The sequence below is a fragment of the Aegilops tauschii genome, chromosome 7 (genome assembly GCF_002575655.3).
Source record: "Aegilops tauschii subsp. strangulata cultivar AL8/78 chromosome 7, Aet v6.0, whole genome shotgun sequence".
In the NCBI taxonomy this organism is placed as follows: Eukaryota; Viridiplantae; Streptophyta; class Magnoliopsida; order Poales; family Poaceae; genus Aegilops; species Aegilops tauschii.
The window spans coordinates 229,480,573-229,485,372 of NC_053041.3; the positions used below are offsets into that span (position 1 = coordinate 229,480,573).

A 4,800-nucleotide genomic window follows, 5' to 3' on the forward strand; every position below is an offset into this window, starting at 1 on the left:
GATGGATAAGTTGAGTAGACTTAGGGGTACAACCGACGGCAATTCGGTTTGTCGAGAACCAATTCATGTTTAAAATGACGTCTGATCCGGAAGGATGAATTCTAGGATTTCGACTGAGGATTGCGAGCATTCACCACATATCAAATCAAAGGATGAAAATGACGATGACAAGGGATACTAATGAATATTGCTAGACATATGGAACGCAACCATAATGCAAGCAGTCAAATATTTGTAGAGCAACAAGCTGCTAAGGATTTTCAGAGGATCGAATAGTATTTCGAAGACTTTTGTGAACACCTGAACAACTGGGGATTAGCGGATACTCGATAAGTGCGAGAAATTATCCGTAGGGGTGTTTATGTGGATAATCAACTGCAAGGCAGTAGGCACAAAGTATTCTTTTAACAATAGAGAGAATTTCCGAGGTATCTTGTAATAACAAGATCAATGGGATTGAAATGGCAAGTGTATGTAGTTATCCATAATGATATAACAGTGGTAGGGAATTTGCAAAGGCGGTGGGCACAAGTGTCTCGAGAGAACATCGGAGATTATCTTCGAAATCTTCTGGTGCAGTAGGCGATCATCTGTAATAAGGGGAACTCCAGGTGGATGTGATCACGAGATCCTAATGTTAGAGTTAACAAAATCATTTAACCTGAATAGAAGAAAGATCAGAGTCCCAGAGTATAGACGAGGAATAAAAGATCCTAATACCACCCAATGGCGACGTGAGCCCGTAAGACACACAGCCATGTTAGTAAAAGTTTTGTAATGACTAGACTCGACTTCGGCCAAGGAGTATGGAAGGGGGATTCCTACAGGCAGTCGGCTCTGATACCAACTTGTGACGCCCCCGATTCAATCGTACACTAATCATGCACGCAAACGTGTACGATCAAGATCAGGGACTCACGGGAAGATATCACAACACAACTCTAAAAACATAAATAAGTCATACAAGCATCATAATACAAGCCAGGGGCCTCTAGGGCTCGAATACAAGTGCTCGATTATAGACGAGTCAGCGGAAGCAACAATATCTGAGTACAGACATAAGTTAAACAAGTTTGCCTTAAGAAGGCTAGCACAAACTGGGATACGGATCGAAAGAGGCGCGGGCCTCCTGCCTGGATCCTCCTAAACTACTCCTGGTCGTTGTCAGCGGCCTCCACGTAGTAGCAGGCACCTCCGGTGTAGTAGGAGTCGTCGTCGATGGTGGCGTCTGGCTCCTGGGCTCCGGCATCTGGTTGCGACAACCAGGTAGAAGGGAAGGGGGGAAAGAGGGAGAAAAGCAACCGTGAGTACTCATCCAAAGTACTCGCAAGCAAGGAGCTACACTACATATGCATGGGTATATGTGTAAAGGGCCATATCGATGGACTGAACTGCAGAATGCCAGAATAAGAGGGGGATAGCTAATCCTCTCGAAGACTACGCTTTTGGCAGCCTTCATCTTGCAGCATGTAGAAGAGAGTAGATGGTAAGTTCACCAAGTAGCATCGCATAGCATAATCCTACCCTGCGATCCTCTCCTCGTCATCCTGTTAGAGAGCGATCACCGGGTTGTATCTGGCACTTGGAAGGGTGTTTTATTAATTATCCGGTTCTATTTGTCATAAGGTCAAGGTACAACTCCGGGTCGTCCTTTTACCGAGGGGCACGGCTATTCGAATAGATAAACTTCCTTACAGGGTGCACCACATAACCCAACACGCTCGATCCCATTTGGACGGACACACTTTTCTGGGTCATGCCCGGCCTCGGAAGATCAACACGTCGCAGCCCTACCTAGGCACAATAGAGAGGTCAGCACGCCGGTCTAAATCCTATGGCGCGGGGGTCTGGGCCTATCGCCCTTTGCACACCTGCACGTTGCGAACGCGGCCGGAAGCAGACCTAGCCTAGCAGGCGTTCCAGTCCAATCTGGCGCGCGCCGCTCAGTCGCTGACGTCATGAAGGCTTCGGCTGATACCATGACGTCGAGTGCCCATAACTGTTCCCGCGTAGTTGGTTAGTGCGTATAGGCCAGTGGCCAGACTCAGATCAAATACCAAGATCTTGTTAAGCGTGTTAAGTATCCGCGAATGCCGACAAGGGCCAGGCCCACCTCTCTCCTAGGTGGTCTCAACCTGCCCTGTCGCTCCGCCAGAAGTAACCGTCGGGGGCCGTCGGGAACCCAGGCCCACCTCTACCGGGATGGAGCCACCTGCCCCTTCAGCCCCCATCTCCGAACAGTATCATAGTAATGTAACAGTATAAAGTATATAGCATATGCCCGTGATCACCTCCCGAAGTGATCATGGCCCAGTAGTATAGCATGGCAGACGAACAAGAGTGTAGGGCCACTGATGGAATACTAGCATCTTATACTAAGCATTTAGGATTGCAGGTAAGGGTAACAACTGTAGCAACAATGACAGGCTATGCAGCAGAATAGGAATAACCGAAAGCAGTAACATGCTACGCTACTCTAATGCAAACAGTATAGAGAAGGAATAGGCGATATCTGGTGATCAAGGGGGGGGCTTGCCTGGTTGCTCTGGCAAGAAAGGGTTCGTCGTCGATGTAGTCGATCACAGGGGTACCGGCAGCGGTCTCGGGGTCTACCGGAAAGAAGTAACGAAGGGGGAACACAATAAATAATAGAGCAATCAAAGCATCACAAAGCATAACATGGCAATACGCGGTGCTAGGGGTGACCTAACGCGGTACTAGGTGATACTGGCGAAGGGGGGAAACATCCGAGAAAGTATCCCCGGTGTTTGGCCTTTTCGGACAGCTGAACCGGAGGGGGAAAGTTGCGTGTTCACTATGCTAGGGATGCGTGGCGGACAAACGGGCTACGTATCCGGATTCGTCTTGTCGTTCTGAGCAACTTTCATGTATAAAGTTTTTTCATCCAAGCTATGGTTTACTTTATATAAATTTATAAAAATTTAATTCATTTTTAGGAATTATTTTAATTCAATTTAAATAGTAAAATGCTATGCGTTCACAGTAGAGGCCAGCCACAGCCTATGACCTGTGGGGCGAGGGGACCCAGTTGACCCAGTCAACTATTGACTAGTCAACGGTGTGAACAGTCCAAGCGGGACCCCATGTCATTCTCTAGTAATTTCAACATTGATTTAACATTTATACTTAGTAGTGGACCGCATCTGTCATTGTCTAATTAATTTTAGTTATTTAGTTAATTTTAACATATGGACCCACGGGTCATACATTGTAATTACGTTAACTTAATTAAATGGATTAATTAGCCTTGGGGGCCTACCAGTCAGCGTCTCAAGGGCTAATCAACAAAGCCATTTAGTCCATTTAGTCCCTAATAGTCAGGGACGCGACAGCCGGCCGGGGTTAACCGCCGGCAACCTTCTGAGCGGCGGAGACACGTCAAAGGCCCACGGGAGAGGCGGACGAGGGCAACAGAAGATACCCCACAATCGCGCGCATCTAGGGGGCTTCGCAGCAGGCGTTGGAGTTGCCGGAATCGTCGGGAACGACGAGTCCCGCGGTGGTGGAGCCACGGCTCGCACCGGGGTGGTGCACGGGCGCGGCGCGGGCATGTGTGCGCGCGGCCGGTGGTGGTGAGCACGAGCGCTCAACGAGCTCTCGACGCAGTGGTGTGGCGAACTTCGGCGACGGAAAAACGGAAAGGAGGAACAAGGGGATCGAGCGGGAGCCTCACATCGAGCGGCAGGGGAGGTCCGTGAGCTCGGGGGAGGCCATGGCGGGTCGGAGAGGTGGCCGACGAGGAGCGGGCCGCCGGTGACGAGGCGGCCAGGCAGGGGCGACGACGGGCAGAGTAGAGGGGCAGGCGCGGACATGAGAGGAAGAGGGAGGCCGGATCCGCGACGGGCCTCCGGGATCCGTCCATCTCCGACGACGAGCGGCTTGGCGCGGTACGAACACGGAGAACCAGGCGGCAGCGGCCATAGCAGGAGCTCGAGCACGGTGGTGTCACGAGGGCAGTGGGGCAGAGGCGACGGTTAGGGCTTGCCGGCGGCGCGATCGGAGCGGCTCGAGGTGGCGGCGAAGTGCAAGGAGGACCTCGGGCGTGAGGCACGGCGGCGTCGCTCGCGAGGTCTCCCTCTAGTGGGTGGCGGCGCGCGAGGGGGATCGAGAGGGAGTTGCGGGATCTAGCTGAGGGGATTGGACCGATCGGGAGGAGTAGGTTGTGGAGGTGTGCGGTTAGGGTTACGGGGGAGTGGGGGTTAGGTAGGCCCTAGGTTGGGCTGGCCAGCTGGGCCGGTTGGCCCAGTGGCGGTGGGTTTGCTTCTTCTCTCTTTTTTATTTACTTTTCTTTGTTTTGCTTTGTTTTTATTTATTACTTTCCTTTACTGTTTTAATTCGTTTTAAAGTATTTAGACACTTTGTAAAAGCATGATTTCTTCACCATAAATACCTAGGCATTAATTGGCACACTCCGAACATTTTTGTTTTAATGTTTGAAAATTTTTGTTGTTTGACAAAAGTTCAAATTTGAATTTGAATAGTTTTGATCCTACGGGAGATTAGACAGTGACAAAGGTGACGTGGCATCATTAGCAGAGGTTTTACTGTAGCTTAATTATTCGGGCATCACAATTATCTCATCAAGAGAGCCCGAAGCTGGGTAAAACCCCGTGTCCATGTTACCATCGCTCCCAGACGCCTAGCTTATGACCCCTACTACGAGATACGCCGGATATTGAACCGACATTGGTGCTTTCATTGAGAGCCTGCTGGCGGTCGTCGCGGGGCGATGGGAATTTGGATCGTCTCCGGCGCGATGTACGCATCGGAGCCGAGCTT

At 50.6% G+C, this 4,800-nt stretch overlaps 1 long non-coding RNA gene across 1 annotated transcript; it reads right to left on the reverse strand.

The window, feature by feature from the left end:
- Positions 1–942: 942 nt before the first annotated feature.
- LOC141028133 (uncharacterized) lies at positions 943–4,559 on the reverse strand. The gene is made up of 3 exons (XR_012190413.1): positions 3,695–4,559; positions 2,537–2,609; positions 943–1,249 (listed from the first exon to the last, which is right to left on the reverse strand). It is a non-coding gene; the product is annotated as an uncharacterized lncRNA (long non-coding RNA).
- Between the last annotated feature and the right edge of the window lie 241 nt (positions 4,560–4,800).